Consider the following 21,840-nt stretch of genomic DNA (forward strand, 5'->3'; position numbering starts at 1 on the left):
ATAGTACAGATGTTTCAACAAAAGAATTGTTGTACACATGCATTCTCAAGAAATGCAGCAGGCTTTGACAAAACTGAAACTTTCGGAGGACTCAATAATGGTCATAAAGAAGTTATAAGTTGCAAAATGATGCTCCTATCTCACACTAGCGTTTTTATAGCAACAAAACTTGCATTATACGTCAATTGGTCTATACCAATATATGTCAATTGGTGGATTATACGTCAATTGAGGTATAATCCACCAATTGGTGGTTATTCCTGACCTGTTACAATGAGGTAAAGGACAATAGACATATGACAGACGGAAAAGTCGTGACATAAGGTATCTGCATACAAGGTAGGAAGCATCCAGGTCTTTTAACTTCTGAAATATAAATTTTCATACAAATAGATTACGCCATCGCTTCCGACGACGACGAACTGTAATCCCTGTGTCTAGCTTTCTGTCGCAGGCGTGAAAAAACTACTAAAGACATTGTAATGACGGCGAAACCTTCCATGAGGACAGAAATTTACCCGCTGTGAGCCCCCAACCTTGCCATATAATGGGAAAGTGTTGTCACAACTAGAAACAACTTAAAAACCCCGCAGGAAATGCCATGTTACTAATAAAATAATGATATGTTTGTTCTATTAATTTCAAATGTGATATCAAGTTTTAAAAGTACATATAAGATTTTTTTTATTAATAAAAATCTATAAACTATCAAAAGCAAATGTTGATTTACACGTGCGTTAATATGCAAGAACATCGAAAATAAACTATAACGTGTATGGGCCACAAATGATTTCTTGTCAACCATTTTCCTTTTTTTTTACTGTTCATCATAGAAATACCATTTTCATGGTAATCAATATTTGAATTTGTATTCTTTTTAGTTAGAAAATCTGAATATCGAACCGATTGCTAGCAACATGTTGGATTTTGAAGGTTATATATCGAATAGCCAATCTGGCTGCACTCTTAACATGCATTAGTATAGAGAACAAAAAGTTTTAAATTTTAAAACATATTTCGAAGGTTGAAGGATCTTAAATCGTAATACAATCCGATAATTATAAAAAAGAAGATGTGGTATGATTGCCAATGAGACAACTCTCCACAAGAGATAAAATGACACAGAAATTAACAACTATAGGTCACCGTACGGCCTTCAACAATGAGCAAAGCCCATACCGCACAGTCAGCTATAAAAGGCCCCGAAAAAACAATGTTAAACAATTCAAACGAGAAAACTAACGGCCTAATTTATGTACAAAAAATGAACGAAAAACAAATATGTAACACATATACAAACGACAACCACTGAATTACAGGCTCCTGACTTGGGACAGGCACATACATACAGAATGTGGCGGGGTTAAACATGTTAGCGGGATCTCAACCATCCCCCTAACCTGGAACAGTGGTGTATCAGTACAACATAAGAACGAACTATAAAAATCAGTTGAAAGAGGCGTAACTCATCAGATGGATAAAAAACATGACCTTGTGCAATGCCAAGATACAGGTATCGACAGATTGTAGATCCATGAATGTGTATATGTATATAACAATAATATTTAGTTTGCTTTTAATTTACTGATAACAAAATCAATATTAGTACCAATAAAAACAATATTTAATGAACTTATTACAGTGTTGAATTGGTAACCTTTTAGAATAAGTTTATTTTAAGGATCGATAAGTTTACCAGGATCGTTTCTAAACTTAACTTCTTTTGTTGTAATCTTTATAAAACGTTAAAAATTTGCCATATTCTAATATGTTCAAATCATTTTGAAAAAAAAACAAGTAATAATCGAAACGTTTCGTCGATAAATGTAGAGTTGACAAGTGATTTGTCTGTTCTTTTTATAAATGTTGAATGGTCATTTTGGTCATATTGTTCCTCGAGTATGTAAATATCTATACATTTTGAAGTTTGAAATCAGGGGTTATAGCGTTCCGAATGAAATTTTATTAAGTAATTCATTTCCGACTCACATACTTCTTTTAGAGTTTATTTTTAAATAAAAACTAATCCCTATTTTAAAGGACATGAATAACATTGGTCATTCTTTGACAGTAGAGACAAAATAAGGAATTTTTTTAATATCTTGATTTCTCTGGTTAAAAAAATCTAAATATAAAGCAGTTTGTGACTATAGATCATTGCATTTATTTCAAACAAGCATACTATGTTATTGTGATCGTGTTAATTTTGAATTTTGTGCATTCATCATTAAAAATAAATAATCAGGACATGATTGATTCCATTCAGTGTATACGTTGAAAACCGTGTATTGTGTAGTATAAATACGTATTATTTTTTCAACAAATTCAGTTTTGTTTTCTAATGATGCGGTTATGCATATTTTGTTTGAGAACATAGTTTTTATCTTACGTCTGTAACACTAATAATACATTCCTTTAAGAGACATTAAAAATGAGACAGCAATGATTTACAACTTTGGCACATATAAATTGATACATTATCCTTCGTAAATACCATATGCAATAATATTTCTTAACTTTATCTAGCTTGACAGTGAATATTAAAATGTTTAAGGTTTGCTGTTTAATAGGATAAACTAACAAATACGTCCGCGTCATTAAAGGCACAAACAAGTCTTTGTTCCATTGTTCCTCTTCAAAAGGCATCCTCTTAATTGTAATTGTCAGGGTATTGGATATGTTTATCAACGTCGATCTGTAAAGTTTGTATTCATCTAAACATTACTTTGTTTAAATTGGGGACTGTCACAATGATGGGTAAAAGTTCCTCAAACATGATATGTACTTTTTAAATTTTCATTTGTATGCTATTACGCTCTAGCTTTGTTACGGTATATTTCTATATCCTAACTTTTGACCCAGGGACTGTAAAAAAATAAAAAAAGGAAAATTGTATACGATTTGATACCTTGATACAATCCTATTTCGTTGGTTGTCTCTATTACTATCAGTACGGTGACAAGTAAGGTAAATTAAATAAATTAATAGTCCGAATTACCTCATGGCTAACTTAAGTATACTTTTGAAGATAGTTATAATGCTCTCTGATAACGACCGGTCGTAGAGTGCTAAAGTGGTGCAGATTTCTAACGGTGTGGTAAAAGGTCATTAGGGGGAATTTTAAAGATCACAATAGTTTGACATTTTGGAACATTTCTCGGTGAACACTCATGATAACTGAGCAAATTGTCTAGGGATCATAACAAAGTGTTTATTGTCTTTCATTAAACATTATATATATGACGATGACATTAGCTTGAGAGAAATAGAGGAGAACGAATTTTAGAAAGTAAAACCGGATTCTGATAAAACATTTTGTCAAAAAAATCATTTTATATGTAAATGTTATAAAGGTGGCATCCTAAAAAGTGATGAAAAAAATGGCATTCTTAGATAATGTCATACAATTCGATATTAATAATAACAGTTTTATAAATACAATGTAATAGTTTGATGTCTGACAATTTAAACTAGACTCTTCCAGTAAAGGTAAATTGATTTTGTCTCCAAACACAGAGATATGACAACTTTCAGACATCAAGAGAGAGAGAGGGAGAGAGAAAGAGAGAGAGAGAGAAACTCGTTAAACTGCATCTCAATATTAAAAATAAAGAAATATGAAACATTTATGCTTCCAAATTCCATATGCTAAAGTTATTCAACAAGTAACTCGTTATATGTCATGTCGGACGTGGGTGTTCAGATTAAAAGGTCATCCCAACCGTGCAGATTTAATGATTGGTTGCCCAATAACTATTTTAACACATGACACCATCAATTCAAATGGACGTTTGAGAATTATGTGGAGGATATTCAGTCTATGGCTCCTGGGAAAGGTTTCTTGTGGGTTAAAAAAAGGGGAAAATACGTCTTTAGGTTGTGAAAGATTTTGTTCTTTAAACATTTCTTTTCAATTTCAGTCTTTCTCCAAAATTGTTACATTATTGGTAGGATTGCGTTTCAAAGGCAGATCTATAATGGTTTACTTTTACAAATTGTGATTTGGATGCAGAGTTGTCTCATTGGCACTCATACCACATCTTCTTATATCTCTTTAATTGTTTTTGTCAAATGTAATCACAGTTTTTATATAAATCGTAACGATTTGGAACTTTACATACTGTGTTTTCACCTGCTTATAGTTGTAAATTGTGTTCTTATGTTGATTTTGTCGTTTGACTGGTGTCTTCTTTTTTTATAATGAATTTCTTTTCATTTGCACATGAACATCATAGTAAGTTATACACATTTTATGTATAATATAATATATATATATATGACAGAAGATAAACAACAACTCAAATAGACACAGCTGAAATAGTTTGGTACATTGTAGAATATGATTGCAAGACAAAGGTTCCTTGGTAAGAGAAAACAAATGTTTAATTATATAATATATATATGGTGTCTGTCGTTTTTATGACAATTAAGGAATTCCAGGGGTTCCAGCAGTTCCCTGCCTTTCTGAGTCTTATATTTTTATGAAATAAGTTTTCATTTAAATAATTTTTTAGTGCTATCATATTGGTTTGTTCCAATGATAGTTTGCTTCTATAAATAAGTCATTGGGACATACATTATATTCTTTTAAATACTTTTTTATTGAAGTAATTAGTCCTTGATATGTAAGAAAATTAGTTTTGATATTGTATATATTTTTTAAGTTATCAAAAGTCATGACATTATCACATTCATCTAACAAGTCATTTATAAGCCAACCTACTTATCCAGGTTAATTTTAAACCTTTGTTGTAGTTTTCAATATTTATCATTTTCAGTGTTTTGATGTGTTATTGAGGTATAACCCACACATTCTACAGTTTTAGTTCCGTTTGATGTACTTAAATACTTGAATCGGTTTTAGACAAATCTTAACTGAAAGGGTTATTGAGTATACAAGTAGATTAATTGCGGTTCTTTCCCTTACGAATATTTTCAGAGGAAGAATAATCGGAGAGAGATGTTATTAATTGTACAAGCTTTTTACTTTTTAGTATTTAGTATTCTAAAAAACATTGACTTTTTTGGCAGAAATTAAAAAACTTTGTTTATCTTGTTTGATTTTGAAACACTGGTTTAAGATTTGAATGGTATAGACATTTATCAGATATTGTTCGCAGTTTAACATGTTTAAGGATTGAGAAACTTTTTCTATTTCTTATATGTTTTTACAAAGATGTTATTTTATCAACTATGTTGTAATTCCAAGGTCAGTGGCGGATTCCAGGGTGCGAACATGGCGTACGCTCAATCTTTGATTTGAAAATATATAATTTGTTATCGTAAAAATCGTCAAATTTGTTATAGCATATCTACGTTCGGCTTTATTTCTGCCTCTGTACACTTATAAAGTTATTCTATCTTTCCAATAAATAAATAGTAATATTTCATTTCATGTGTTTAAATGTTCATGTTTGATAGGACAGCTGATTGGATAAAAGTGATAAAAGCCTACATAAACTGGTGTCCAATCAAACGCCTTCAGAAACCTTTAGATAAAATATTACTTCAAACATGGATAAATTAAAGATTTTATTATGTATTCATTATTTGGGAAAAGTTTAGATAGTTACTTTGCGTTCAACATTGAATTACGACGAAAGTGTCATGTAACCGTTTTCGGTTTTTCTTTTAAACTATCGTTTTAAAAACGAATAAATATAGAATATGGCCGTACTGCAAGTTTCTGAACTCACAAGAAATTCTAAACGGTGTCGTGTGATTCCCGAGATATTTATGTCATTTAAAAGTAGTTTAATGCAGGTATATTTCTAAATCATAACTTTCGACCATTGGACTAAAAAAAATATATATGAGGAAATGGTGTACGATTACATATCTAAATATAATTAATTTTGTCCGCTATCATAGAAGGTTCTTTAACGACCGATATATTTAAAAAATGACTTTAAAAAATGTCTTTCATGTTTGCTTATTTAACAGGATGAACTAACTAATACGTCCGCACCATTAAAGCCACAAACAAGTCTTTTTTCAATTGTCCCTCTTCAAAAGGAATCCTTTTTAACGTATTGCAATGATACCAAATATGTTTATCCATTTAATCTTTAAAGTATTAAGTGAAAGGGGGGACTGCCACAATGATGTCTAAATAAACCTTTTCACGTCATATGCACTTTTTAAATTTCAGTTGTATGCAAAAAAATATATGTCTATTAAGGTAAACATCTGTATCATTACTTTTGACCCAAGTAATATATAAAATTAAAATGAGAAAAATTGTGTACGATTTAATGTCTAGATACTATTCAACTTCGTTTCAATTATCATAGAAGGTAAATAATTGTGTTTTATTCTTTTAGGATCAATTGATTTCTAAATAAAAAATACTTTTTAAACATGTTAAGTGATTATTTTTTTTTTTGTCTTTTCAAGGAGAAATACGAAGGAATATTGCTGTAACATATATACTTTGTTAACAAAAATTTGACAAGAATAGTGCGGGTTTTAACTACTTATGTTGCAACAGTTCGTTTTTTTTTAATAATTACACGTCTTTAAATCAAGAATAGTGATATACTTGTGAATGTGCATATGCTTGAATGTGTTCCATACATTTTTAGAATAAATAGCCATGAAAATTAAAAAAACATTTCTCTGAGAAACAGAAAAACCATGTTATTTGCCTTAAAAATCTGAAAGTATCTTTAAAATCAGTAAAACACTAACCACAATAACAAGAAAAGTAAAATTTGTTTACATTGATTTGTGTACTTAAATACAGCAATGCTTTTTTTTTATAGGAAAACATTATTATTTTAGTTATTGTCTACAACAATGATATCATTGATGTCATCAAAAGATAGATTACAAAGCATCAGCGTACGATGCAAATTGCTTTGAGAATATTGATAGTGTGACATTAAACTTTCCATCTACATAAGAAAATACCTGTACCAAGTCAGGAATATGACAGTTGTTATCCATTCGTTTAACGTGTTTGAGCTTTGGATTTTGCCATTTGATTACGGACTTTCCTTTTGGAAAATTCCTCGGAGTTCGGTAATTTTGTTATTTTACTGTCTTGAGAGATAAATCAAACTTGGGAAGAGTGATATATTATTCATATCTGCCTAGGACAAAGGGAAATGAATGATTTATTCAACTTCTTTAATTGATATCAGACTGGGTTATCAAAATTCTCATATCCATACATATTAATCTAATTTCATTTGGTCGTACACACTTAATTCGGTGTTTCTTATAATAAGAATTACAAGTTTCTTTTTTAAAGCACGGTTATTACATGTTACGGCCTATTAAACATGTTAAAGGAGTGAAAATAAGGAAATTACTAAGTCTTGTTTTTTTCGGTTTCAACAATATTATGCATTTTAACCGCAGAAAAATGGGTATTGTCTCATACATTGATACAATTAGTACTGTGTATTCGCCATATTTATTGCAGTTTATTTTCTACAGATAAGGGAATGCTTTTTTTGTTTGCAAACATATTTTTCTCGTCTGAAGCAATAATTAAGTATTTCTAGTCGTTTGAGTATATTTTTGTAGACTTTTTCTTATACCTTTCATGTGCAAACAGTATATTTATATCAAATGTTTAACAAAATGTTTTTTTTTTATTTTACAAAAGTCCCATTTGTGTATCTTTGTGTCCATTTCCAAGAATGCTGAGACGGCACAAGATGTGGTTGTGTGACAGCATACATTTTTACTAATATATTATAATTGTATTCTTATTAGTTTAAGTCCATCATATAATACAAATATTACTGAAATCCTAATTAATAAGTTGAAATCAATATTTCATAACCTTTGATATTTACAGAGTGTCAAAAATATTGGGTTTGCGTTTCATAATAAAACTTTAAAATCTGTTAAATTACTTATGATAATATAACATTAAAAGCAACCTTATGATAGTACACATGCGTAAAATCATTAGACGTTTATACATTTAACACGAATATAATTATGGATTAGTTGTCCGTTCCATTTCGTTGCTCCCATTGAACTATCGTCCCTTTAAACTTCATGTATCTGTACACTTGAACATCGTTGAATAAAACCTGTTTTAAAAGAAATACTAATTCAACAAATGAAGTCATTCAAACGCCATTTTATATCACTTCATTCAAACGCCATTTTGTATATCTACTGTGAGGAAGGGTGAGTTTTTTTTTTTCTTTTATTGTGTCTTAAAAAGATGATTTACACATGCCAACAAAGATTCATACATTGTTATATATGATAATGACCTTTTTGTTTTTGTTACTGGTTTTATCAGCAAGAGTATCAAGCTACCCACGACAAGGGTGATCTGATATTCAAGCTAGTCAAGTCATTATACAAAAACATAGAATGTCATTACTGTTGTTATCGACAATTGTGTTTAAACAATATGTTTTTGGTTTGAAAATACAAAATACAATGAAATAGTTAGTAAAACATTTTGACGCGTAAAAGGGATAGTGATAGATGTTCGATTGCATGAATGGAAATGAATGCGTGACAATGCTTTATGGTAACATGACGTCATTGCCAAACATTTCGAAAAGACGATATACAATCATTTAAACAAATGTTGCCGATCTAAAGTATACACAGTTCAGGTACAATAACGTGCATGCAAATCCACGTGGCTTTTGTATAAAATAGTTTCCTCTGTTTCATTATTTCTTCCATATGAAAAAATGAAAAAATGAAGTACCCATCTAAAATTTGAAATGTACACACACTGACAGGCCTAGCTAGCTATAAAACCAAGTTTAATCCACATGTTTCTACATAAGGAATTGCGTATAGCAGTTGTTTTCTATTCGTTTGATGTGTTTGAGTTTTTTATTTTATCATTTGATAATGGACTTTTCAATTTATATTTTTCTTGGAGTTCATTATTTTGTTATTTTTTTTCATCATTTGGACCTCACTCAAGTGTCATATTTTGAGCAGGCTTTTTGCCGTTCCAGAGTACTTCAGATCAACCCTGGTTTATTTCAGTCTTTCGTTTGTGATTTTACTCTTTATGTAGCCCGTTTTGGTCTGTTCTTTATCTTTTCCATTTTTCATGTTTCTTTTCAATATCGAATTGTAAGTTTCACATCTACTTTTAAAGGAGCACCTGAGATAAACCTCTGTTTTTGGTGGGATTCGCGATCGTGTCTTTAGTTTTTTATGTTGTGTTTTGTGTACAGTTGTTTCTCTTTTGATTTATTTTTTGCCATGGCGTTGTCAGTTTACTTTCGACTATAAGTTTGAATGTCCAATTGGTATCGTTTGCCTTTTGTCTGTTTAAGTGTCTTATATATAACTGTAGCCTCTTTTTCATACGATCAGCATGTTACGTTTCAAAATTGTTTTTTATCAGTTTGCGGAAGCTTTATATATTTGTTATCTGTTATGGGAAATCATGTGTTTGCGAAGTAGTAAAATAATTGTTTACACGACATGGGGTTTTCCTCCAGGTACGATGGTTTAGTTATAAAGTGCGACTTCAAGGTACGGTGAAGAAAGAACGGTATTCGTCGTTTTTGTTGTCTAAATCTGCGATTTACCGTTTCAAATTATCAGCTTTTTTATATCTGGTTTCTCTCAATTATTATTCAACGTATACAAAACAGATACATCTTTTTAAAATTCTATAGCAACTAAACACGAATATAATACTTGCTATAAACATATATAGGCATTACATTTAGCAAACCCTACACTACAACCATGTTATTCATACAATGTACATATTTTTACTGTGACGGGTCCTAGTTTGTACTCTTTATATTCATATTAATACATATCTATAAACAAAGACACTATATATATATATATATATATATATATATATATGGATACAGCTACTTACAATGTTGAACATAAACGCTTTGTGTACCATAAATCTTAATCCTTTTGTGTGATATCATTTTCAGAAGACAGTGATAGACAGTCGAATGATGATTATTGCGGAGGAGCAAACAGAGTTTTTAACGACTATTATAGGCTTACACTAAATTATTTGAACATTTACTAAATTAATGTTGTCATGGCGACTAACATGACTAAGGAAGAAGATAATTTTCTTCGCATTGTTTACTTAAATTACCGAGTAGGAACAACAGCGCTAAGGAGGTATTTTGACAGTGTTCATCCTAATTTGCAATCAGATTTGTCATCTTCATCAAATAAGGCAATACTTTCAAACCTGCACAAACCACCCAAAGGGCAAAGGAAAGTATTGTATCAGGAACAATGGAATACTTTATACCCATCATCAGGTAATTTTTTAATTGGATTTAGAATATGAATAAAATGAAAAGTGGTAGATACTCTTGATGGTACTCAGAGGTCATACTTCTATAAGAAACTCATCATGTTGGCCTTTATACAAAAATTAAAAACGACAAACACTTTACAAATTTAGTCTTAATTCCGTGAAACTCAATTTCGTGGTCTTGTTGTATTAAGAAATTAATTCATTTTGTTTAATCTACAGTCATAAGACATTGAAAGAGAGTGTTGTAAAATGGTCCATATCATAAACAGATAGTTTAAGGTTAAAACCTTTCATGTTGGTAAAAGGGTGTTAATAAAATTCACATGTCCTATTGGACGAGTAGCCATTGCGATAAATCATGCAATTTGTTGTTATTGTAACGTTTCCTTGTTTTATAACACAAACATTGAGTGTTCGATGATACATGTATATCACTATTAACTGTATATTCAATCAGGTATCTTTTACAATGTATTGATGAATTGCTAAAGTAGGCATTTCGTTCAGGTTAATAAATTTGGAAAGAGAATGTACATAGTTACAACTAGAGAACGGACAACAATTACCAAACTAGTTTACAAATTAAGCAATATACATGTAAAGTACAAATGGAAAGAACCATGCACGATGGAAAGGTATCATGGGTTTTTGGCAATAGGAAATCGTTAAAAAGCATTACTGTCCGTCCATATGGCTACACTAAGGAAAGCCCTTTGACTCATGTGTACACTTGACAATGAGACAGTGCTAAAACTGTGAGTGAATTTAAAGTTCGTCACATAGCAGTTCATAAGATAAAAATTAATGAAAGATAACATATTAAACTGTTCATACTTTCTCGTAGGGTCACCTGTAGTTTCCTCTGCCGATTTAGATGTTACGTTGATGGTTTGTCTTCTACGAAATTTGCCACCATATATCACACCACCGAATGCTGGATTTGATGCTCTACCACAGTCAACTGATTCGTCCCATGGTGCACACATAGCACGGATAAAATATTATAAAAATTTCATTGTTTCGCATTCAAAAGACGGCAAACTATCAGATACAGATTACAATAGAATATGGATCGAATTGGAAATGGTATGAAACTATTATTTTTTATTGGTTATAAACAAACAAATAAACAAACATGAATAGTAAAGAGACAAGATTTTGATATACGATAGATGACTCTTTCGTTGTTAAGGGCCCTAATATACCATTAAGTTGGTTACATCTGAATCAAGGGAAATCCTCAAGATCATTGCCTCATTTGCAATTATACCAAATACATATTCAGAGCACAGACATATTGAAGTCTGTCTTTGTGTCTCACTTATAGCCGTCAAATCATGAATTTAGATAAAAAATGTGTTTACAATTTTAAACTTGTCTATTTAACGTGTTAAAGTCAGAAAATGACAGATTTGTCCAATTCTGTTTTGGTTTATAAAACAGGATGATTTCGAAACACATAATTTGACTTTGTGACTAAAGTACATCACATATGAGAATTAAATATTTTCTGATAATTTACAAGTAACGGAGCTATATACAGGTATTGATATGATTAGACACTAGTTCGTTACATCTAAGTTTTTTTTCCCAATTTTAATGGTTGTACATGGTTGCATCAGAAAGTGAATGAGCACACGGTCTCCAATTTTTTTAATCAAATTCATATTTTTCTTCAGAAGCCAAAATGTTGTCTAACAATCTCATGTTGATTCTCAATTGATCTTTATATATTTATGCACGGGTCTTGAAGTTAACAGATATTGGTAACGTATTGACTTGAAGAAGTCATTAAGGGACTTTCCTTTTGAATTTTCCTCGGAGTTCAGTATTTTTGTGATTTTTACTTTTTTCCTATTAATAGCAACATTGTGATGACGTTGTTTAACATTAATTTACTTGTTGGGGTCTTATTTTGTTTTGAAATAAAGAGCACAAACACATGAAACATACAAATTAAAACATCTGCGAGTCAAAATCAATAAGTACTTTTTTTAGTCTGAACTCTGACATATGTAAACTTCTTACTATATAAAAAACAATTATGCTCATCATGTCTATAGCAACATACCATTTACGGTATATAAATGTTAATGGTGATTTGACTAAAACAGTAAGTATAACCTATATAAACATGGAAGTCAACAAACATGGCACATTGTCCATTTAAGTAAAAACAGGCATGCGACTTTTATAAGGAGTTATTGGTCTTTTTTGACAAATTTTACCTATTTTTTTGTGTTTTTACTTTTATCTTGAAAATTATAAAGGATGGATAAAAACTTAAATAAGCAAAAGTAATCAGTAAGACAAAATCAACATTTTAGACATATAGAGAAAATCGTCCGCTGACGTCTTATTGAAGATATTGTTCTTTAATGACGATTTTTACCATTTTTCTTTGCGTATCGCCTTATATGATTAAACTACAAAATATAGATAGAAACTTTAAAAAAACAAAAATGATCAACTAGGCAAGATCTACAAACTAGTGAAATTTTGCCTATATAGTTATTAGACTTTCATTCTTTAGACTAATGATTGCCCCAAAATGAGTATCGTATACCTTCTTTTATGTTTTGAGCATAAACTAAAGAAGACAGAGAGAAACTAAACAGACTAATTGATCAGCAATACTAGATGAACAAAAAAGAAATAGAGATTGTTGTCATGAACATGATGAAGTCTAATCTCGTGTACAATGTTACAGAGTTTCCTTTCTCGGTTATATGCACACCGACCTAGGTGAGCTACACAGACTCTTAAGAGCCTGTAGTTTAATCATGAAACTGTCGATTTTCTGTAAAGTTTTGGCCATATCAACTCAGTGTTGTTTTTGAAACATGTCTTGCAGTTCCGATTTGAAGTACAAAAGTCATTAGATCTTTCTCTAAGTATCAATCGACATTAGTCTTTCATGCAATGCTCTTTATTTATTTTAACATGGGTTAGCATTAGAATTTAACATGTTACACCTCGCTTACGTTTTGTATAAGTATATTGACAAATATAAAACAAAACATTACCTATGGTTTGATTTTCCTTGTTTCTCATTGGTTTATTTAGTGACATGTTTTCCTTTATATTTTTTTGTAATTGACTAGTGTAAAACAATTCAAACAGAAAAACCAACGGTCTAATTTATATAAAAAAATGAGAAACGAGAAACACGTATGACCCAAAGGATCAAAAACATATACACAAAAGCAGGTAATATACACTAAACGAATAAGTTTGATCGATGATACGATATGAATAAAAAAAGTGTGTAACAATGTCAAAAAGACAACGTTAACAAAGAACAAAATGGCGTTCAATAAAGCAAATTTAACTTAAATAGAATAATTTTGTTGATAGCAATATATATTATTTGCCATATATGACATGCAAACATATTCCTAAATTAAATAAGACCTTTTAGTTCAAAATGATAAGACATTTCTGTGTTCATAGCATGTTATTATTGAAATAAGTACAAAAGATCGTAGTTTGATTTATTTTTTTCTGCCTTTTTCTATTTCAAAGTATCGATACTAATGTTTGAATAGGTCTACTCGTTTATTTTTTTGTTTAACCATAATAATTAACAGGATTATATGTATTCTATAATACTAGTTACTAGAATAGATTTGAAGGAAAATATTTATGACAATTTGATCAACATTTGGTTTTACAAAAGCTATCTGATGGGTCAGAACTGACTTCACTTAAAATAATTGCATATATAAATGCTTACATTCATTTCACTTAAACTTTGGAAGGTAGTTGAAACAATCATACCACATCCTCTTATTTAAGTATTTTCTGCATGAAAGATTAAATAAAACTGATGGGTACAATGATTACGTTCCCATGATTTTTTTAAATATTATTTTTTGTTTTAATTTTTATATTTTTAAGGCGATCCATGGTTTGGGAAATCACCAAGATGTTACAGATGCAGCTGATGCAAAATCTAAAATTTTGGACTACAAAGCACTTAAAGAACTTGTTTATGTTGGTCTCAGTATTCACCGTAATCTCAAAAGATTGAATGACCAAAGCAATGAACTAGCGGTGCATTTTTCAAAAATAACAAAGCTAGAAACAACTGTTCAAAATATAGAAAAAGGTAATGTTTTATTAGAAAAAGAAAGTGTCTTGAGTGATCTTTGAGCATGACTTTACAATTTTACTCCATACATTCAAACTTTTTATTCACAAGCTTAAGTGTGTAGACAACTTGCCCGCAATCTGGTTATATTTATTTTGTCATTTCTTATAGTGATCAGAAATTACAGGTACAATGCATTATATGTGTAAAATAAGGAATCATATGAATCTGGAATAATTTTGAATTCTAGAAAATTGAAATGTATAATGAAAAATAACCCAACTAAATGTTACCTTTACTTTCCATGATTCTTCAGTATGAACTAAATAGCCCATATTTAGCCATGGTCTGTGCTGAGGTCTGTTGTTTGTTTGTTTTCGATGGTATCATAAGTTCCATAGTCACTGCATCGGTACTAACATGGTTCATTAACTTCATATCTTAAATTATTCATTGATAAACTTAGAATATATAATTAATGGAAGATGTCAATTCCCGCTTGCAAAACTGCCTTACGGTTGGATTCCTCTCTGGTTCTTTTTGATTGATCACATAGTTTCCATGTATTTGAGTTTTGAAAAACCCTTAGCTTCAAAATGTTTTGTCGTATGCGTTGCTTCTATTACGAAAGTTAATTCAGGAAAGAGCATAGGACGTATTAAAGTTATTTAGTTTCATAATCATTTGAGTCACATTCATATAAGTTTTTTTTTACATAGTTTTAATATATTTTTATGATTACTCTTATCATGAAAATTGCGACGGCTTTATTATTGCATTTATGAAATTTTTGTGTCAAATTATAAGTTTTCTAAACAATAACAATATGTTTTCGAAATTGTTATTATTTTAAAATAAAGCGATTTCATCTGTTGATCAGGAATCACGAAAGTACCAGAATTAACGATATTCGTCATTATATATCATAATATAATAACATTTATCAAAATTTAAGTTTTGTCAGTGCTTACATCCTATTTACTGTAGAGTTAATCATATTTGATACATCAAAATGTTTTTTTAATACAACACTGACCAGTTTGCTGTCATCAAAATATATAAACTTATCCGGTATTTACCCACCATTTTTTTCTTAAAATGTCCTGTACCAAGTCAAGAAAATGGCCAATGTTATATTATAGTTTCTGTGTGTGTTACTTTTTAGTGTTGTGTTTCTGTTGTGTCGTAGTTCTTCTCTTATATTTGATGTATTTCCCTCAGTTTTAGTTTGTAACCCGGATTTGGTTTTTTTTTTCTCAATCGATTTATGAATTTCGAACAGCGGTATACTACTGTTGCCTTTATTTATGCATTTTTTTATATTTTCCATTTTAATGACAAGAAAAACTTGTGTTAATGAATCGCTACCAAAACCTAGGGAACTTAAAATAACCCCGTATGAGTTATACAATTTCTGTTTTCCCTTTTAGCTCACTTGACATTAAACAAGCTGAGAATTTTACCAGAATATCACCAATGTATCTATATCTTTAATTACATATTTTGATCAGTTTTAAAAATCAATTTGTGAATTCTCGAATGATCTATTTCTGGTCCATTAATTCTAAGTAATTTCATTATTGAAGTAAATAAACCATTTTGTAAGATGTTTCGGCCACTGGCCTTTTTCGGTTTCTTAATTATCCTTTTTCACTACATGATATACATTTTCCTTTCACAATGATTAAGAGGCAATAGATTTAGTTCCTTGGTAGTTTTGTCAACACATACAATTAACAGTTATTATGGTATTTCTTATAACAAGTTCCAAAGTTCTTGGCTTGTTAGGAAATAACTATCTAGCTCTCACACTTTTGTGAATTCTCTGATATAATACTTCTAAGTCATGTGTTCTCAGTTAACTCTTTTAAGCTGCAAGTTTATTCACAGTATAATGCTGTCAAGTTCGTTTTTAAGCTTTTCATAGACGGAAGGTTGCTGCCAACACCCCTGCAATCAATGGCAGAACAGAATTTGGAAGATCGAGGCACCTTAAAATTCAATTCGGCAATATATTGTTGAAAAACTACATCTGCATTTCTAACTAACAATCATTGAACTTAAAACAGGCTATCGTATATCACTTAGTAGTTGATCTTATTTTTACATTTTTAAACTCTGCAAAGATTTCATTCATATTTAAATCTCAAGTATTTTTTGTAATGTTTACTACATATGTTCAATATGTATATGTTTTCATTGGTTATTGTTGAATAGAATTAAGTATTGACCAAGATATATTTAAATAATAAGTCATAAATACTAGTAAGTGGCTGTACATTAAAATCCCTGCACGATACGATAACAGGAAAAACTAAAATGTTGGGTGCGGTGTGCATACGTAAGGAATATGCACACACTATGACAAAACACAACAATAATATGTCTTAGAATAGAAACAATTGGTTACTGGTCAACTTCATCAAAACGGACTATTGATTTATGCACACACATTGAAGTTTGAGTGAAAGAAAAACTCACCTTGAAATGAATTAGTCCCTCTCGATTTTTTTTTATCAAAAAGTTGAAATTCTGTCTCATGCACATTTGTTATGATATTTTCTTCCACTGAAGGCAGATCAGCGAAGTTGTAATTGTGGTAATCATTTCAAAAAATGGAATTGGATTCATTGAATTGTCTGTAAACATTTGGTACATATTTGTTGAAGTTATGAGCTTATACAAACGTAGAAACTCAAAATTTCAAAAACATCAACTTAAAATTAGAATTCAAACAAAAGTTCTACAATTTGTAGGAGAAGAGCAACCACCCTATAGCATGTAATATGTCTTCCTTCTGGTTGGTGCCGATGCCTTTAGGAAAACATGTAGTTTATTGAAATCTTCCCAAAAAGGAAAAATGTCAGCTGGATAATATCTAAAATATGTCAACATGACTGAAATTTTCGGTTGACTCTTTATACATTTGTTAAAGAGTAATTCCCTATTGTTAAAGATGCAAGTGAGAGGCACTTGCCCTTTAAAGCCTTTATTTAGCTCGATTGGTTGAAAGTCCAAATGAGCACTTTTCATCACTCTTCGTCCGTTAATTTTTACGATCTTCTCCTGTGAAACCACAAGTCTTAATTTTACCAAACTTGGCCACAATCATCTTTTGGGTATCTAATTTTAAAAATCTTTCCAATGATTTTAGCTGTAAACCAAGATAGCTGACATGGCAAAACAATAGAGCATATGGATTAAATGCAAGTTTTGACATTGCTTTGAAAATCACTTTAAACTGAAGTAAAATGTTTATACATCTCTAAATACTGTGTTTTTGTCGTCAAAACTGCCAGAAGACTTATTATAAGAGTTAATACCCTGAGACATGTTAGATGACGAGTTTTACCATTCTGAATATATTTCCCTATTATCTTGAAAATTATTATAGATAAACAGAAATATAAATAAACAAACATTATCAGCAAGACAATAGCTACACATCATCAAAATCGTCCTACGTCTCCTGATTTAATTTTGATTTTTGATGATTTTTTTTTTAAGTCTTGTCAAATATCTAAAAAAAAACAAAATAGAAAAAATTAAACATTATATGCAAATATGATCAGCTAGATAAGATCTACAAATACGCCCTGGATTGTCGAAATCTACAGTCGACTCGTTATTGCGACATAATTGAAATTGTCATTTAACTCTTAATAGAGTTGTTCCTTTTGTTTTTGAGTGATCTATTCAGAACTGCTAAAAGGGTTTTGTTACATTACATTTTATTAAAACCTTTATTGAAAACTTTCAAAGTTTAAAATTGGTTTGATTACGGGTGTACCTGTGCAATGCTCATTGAAAACAGTATGTTGAATTTTTTTTTATATGGCGATTTTTTTAAACAGTCAGTAAATTTTGATTTTGATTAAACTATTTTTGATTGAAATCCATCTAATGCGCTATGATAAAATATATGAAAGGTTTTTAACCGGGTTTTCGAAGGAAATATCCGTTACTGATTAGAGGATTTATTTGAAATGTTTCCTACAGCTGATGATAAGCTTTATACAATTCTATAGGTCTGTATGAATATAGTAAGAAATTGACTGTTCATTTTAAGACATTTTGAAGATAATTAAAGATAAGTTTTTTTAGATTTTTAAAAGGCACTATGATAAAAAAAAATTAGAAAATTGTTTAAAAGAAGTTTGTGGTAATTTGTTTGTTATTCTGTAAAAACTTATTTTCTGAATGATATATATTTTTTTTTTAAGTGAACTCTTTAAAATAATTTTACTTATTTATGACAAGTTTACGACCCTAGATAATCACAACATGATTTGCTGTTACATGTAATCTGCTTATCTGATGGGTCATAACAATCTTCAAAATTACTTAATGCGTAAGTGAATAGAATCAGTCAGTCGGCATTTCATTTTTAATCAATCTATAATATCATCATAATTTGCAACGTTTACCGTAGTTGGAGTTTTAATTCTCCGAGGGTATCACCAGCCCAGTAGTCAGAACTTATGTGTAGACTTGAGTTATCATTGATATGTTCATAATTATGAATTAACTGTTAACAAATTTTTGAATTTTTGAAATACTAAGGCTTTTCAACCTCAGGAATGATTACCTTAGGTGTATTTGGCAAAACTTTTAGGAATTTTTGGTCCTCAATGCTCTTCAACTTCGTACTTTATTTGGCCTTTTTAACATTTTTTTGTTCCAGCGTGACTGATGAGTCTTTTGAAGACGAAACGTGCGTCTGCCATAAATACAAAATTTCAATTCTGGTATCTATAATGAGCTTATTTACAACCACTGGGTCGATGCCACTGCTTGTGGAGTTTCAATTCTCCAAGGGAATTACCAACCCAGTAGTCAGTAATTCTGTGTAGACTTGAGTTATGATTGATATGTTCATAATTATAAATTAACTGTTAACAAAACTTGATGAGTCTTTTGAAGACGAAACAAGCGTCTGGCGTAAATACAAAATTTCAATCCTGGTATCTATGATGAGTTTATTTTTCATGACAAAATCCATAATTAATCGAAGGACAAAACTGTAATGATCTCATTAGAAAACAGTGTTTATCTTGAAATCCGTTTAAATGTTTGAAATTACATGTTTTTCTGTGCAGTTCTGAGTTAAAATTGACGCCATTTTGCATTAATTTCTACTGTTTATTAGCATGCGCCGATAAGAGCACATCTGAACAAAAAGAAAGATAACTCAAATTAATCCATTGTCTCATTAATACTGATAGACTAACTCAAAATCTGTCTTCATCCTTCTAACATTAGGATATTTAGGTTTAGGTCTTTAGAATCATGGTGCAAATATAAGAAGTTCTTTGGAGGGGGAGAAGGGGGGTCTGCACTATATACCCTTTATTTTTAATGACATTTTTCTATATTAAGTTATTGAGTTATTTTGCCAATTAATAAGTACAAAAATCATGCAAATAAAAAAATTCAAATCTTATTAGATCATCATCAGTATATCAAAAGAAAAAAGAAGAGATATGAGACTATGTCAAGGGTAAAAAAAAGTGCACACAGAAACGCCGCAGAAATTGTAACCCTTAAAAATCTTGTTGCACACTAAATCCCCCATGGAAATTTTCAAAAATTGGCAGGTCTGGGCTTATATTGTCTATAAATAAACATACATTTAGATTTCTGATTTTTAGCTCAGTTTTTAAGTTGGTCCCGATTTTGGTACAAAATTAAACTGTGTTTGATTTCAACATAAACTGAATATATGCAGAGTATTTTGAAATTCTGAACTAAACCTGTATTTGTTTTCATTATTTATTAGATAATACCACATGGACTGGTCCAGAGGTTCCTCCACTACTTTTGTTTAATTTCATCAAACATTGCATGCTTGGGTTCTTTGGTTTGCTGATGTTTTGAGAACTCTGTCATCTCTGTCTTTTTATGAAGTGAACGCCTTTAATTAGATCATAACTTATTAATAGGATATTTCATTACATTTAAAACTGTTGACATTGATAAATTGCAAATCTATATTTGTTTGTGACAAATGAAAGAAAAATGTTTTGAACTAGTAATTATATTTGATTATATTTTGAAAATAAATATACATTATGTTACATCATATCTAATTTTAGAGAATTATTAATCATAATTATCTAATTATTTTGTATTATGTTAAACCATTGTTCTGCTCAAAGGGAAATAACTCAAACTTACTCCGTGAACCAGTAATGATAAAATCTAAATTTCTTCATAACTATTTTTTTCAGTCATGTGTATTATGAAGGTAGATGTCACAGTTGTTATGTGGTACTTTTTGTTGTTGTGTTTGTTAATGTTTAATGTTTACATGATCCTGTTTGGGGTTCAGATTTGCAAATATCCTTTTCATTATTAATTATATGATAATTTATTTTAGATATTCGATCATAATCCAATTCAGTGCTGTTTCAAGCTTAAATGTGTTGTCCATTCTTGCTCTACTGTTCAGGATTCGACCTCTGCAGGAAAATCCGGTTTGCTGTCACTCGACAGCCTCTTGTTATTGATTTACCTTGATTTTAACAATTTTTTGCGTTTTGTCTAATAAAATCATTTACAAAGACCAATGGAAACCTCAAAAAGCAAATATCATCAGCAAGATAAAATCTACAAATAATGCAACTTGACAAATTAAATGAATCTTTATTAAGGTAATTGCCCATTAGGTGACGTTTTTCCCAATTTTTTTTCAATGTTTGCCTATTATCTTGAAAATTGTAATATAAAATTAGAAGTTTTGAAAAACATAAATCCACAGCAAGGCGAAATCTACAAAAAATCATAATGAATTAAATCTTCATGTAACTGGTTACTGGAGTATTTGCCCTTTAATGGTTATGTTTACGTATTTTGGATAATAAAAATAGGAAGATTAAAAGAAAAGAAAAATTATCACCAAGATAAGATCTTTAAAGTTGTCAACATAATTGAAATGTTTAGTTAACTCATAATTGAGTTGTTCCCCTTTAATAAAAATGCTTACTAAAAATTGGCCATGTTGTAGATAATGGTAAGTGACATCTTCAGAGCCTTTGTTTATCTTTGTTCTTATGGTTTGCCGATACATAACTTTCCCATGTTAGATTAAGGGTTGTAATTGTTTTCATTTGTCTTGTTGAGGCGATTTAAAGCTTTCTATGTGGTAAAGGTTTTGCTCGTTTATAAAGGTCGTGCATGTCACATCTTCTAATTATTATATAAACATGTGTTTGGCATGATAATTTTGAATTTAACATTACGTTTATGCAATTTGCTTAGTATAATAGACAACAGGATTTCTGTTCGTATTTCAGAAACAGAAGGACATTCAGATCTAAAAGAGAAAATAAAGAAAATTGAAATTGACCAGGAAGAATGTATACCAACGAGTATTAGAGGTAAATTAAAAGTTGATGTCATGTATTTTGATATTTTATAACTTCACAATAAAAGCCTGTAATAATACAATTTAGTACTTGTAGAGAATATTCATTTAGTATTTGACACAGGACGTTAA

General features: G+C 30.1%; 1 protein-coding gene across 8 annotated transcripts in view; it reads left to right on the forward strand.

Moving 5' to 3' along the window:
• Positions 1 to 21,840, forward strand: part of LOC127721327 (ankyrin-3-like) — a 262,076-nt gene that overhangs the window by 232,525 nt on the left and 7,711 nt on the right. For 3 of the 8 annotated variants that reach the window (XM_052228069.1, XM_052228068.1, XM_052228070.1), the window contains exons 2-3: positions 14,150 to 14,360; positions 21,638 to 21,721. The exons of 1 other annotated variant lie outside the window; for it this stretch is intronic. The gene's annotated coding sequence lies outside the window, so the exon portion shown is untranslated. Of the gene's footprint in view, positions 1 to 8,054; positions 8,152 to 9,905; positions 10,251 to 11,093; positions 11,336 to 14,149; positions 14,361 to 21,637; positions 21,722 to 21,840 lie in introns of those variants that run through there. 4 more of the 8 variants (XM_052228066.1, XM_052228065.1, XM_052228064.1 and 1 more) reach the window with 3 other exon arrangements.

The sequence above is a fragment of the Mytilus californianus genome, unplaced genomic scaffold (assembly GCF_021869535.1).
Source record: "Mytilus californianus isolate M0D057914Y unplaced genomic scaffold, xbMytCali1.0.p SCAF_12, whole genome shotgun sequence".
NCBI lineage: Eukaryota > Metazoa > Mollusca > Bivalvia > Mytilida > Mytilidae > Mytilus > Mytilus californianus.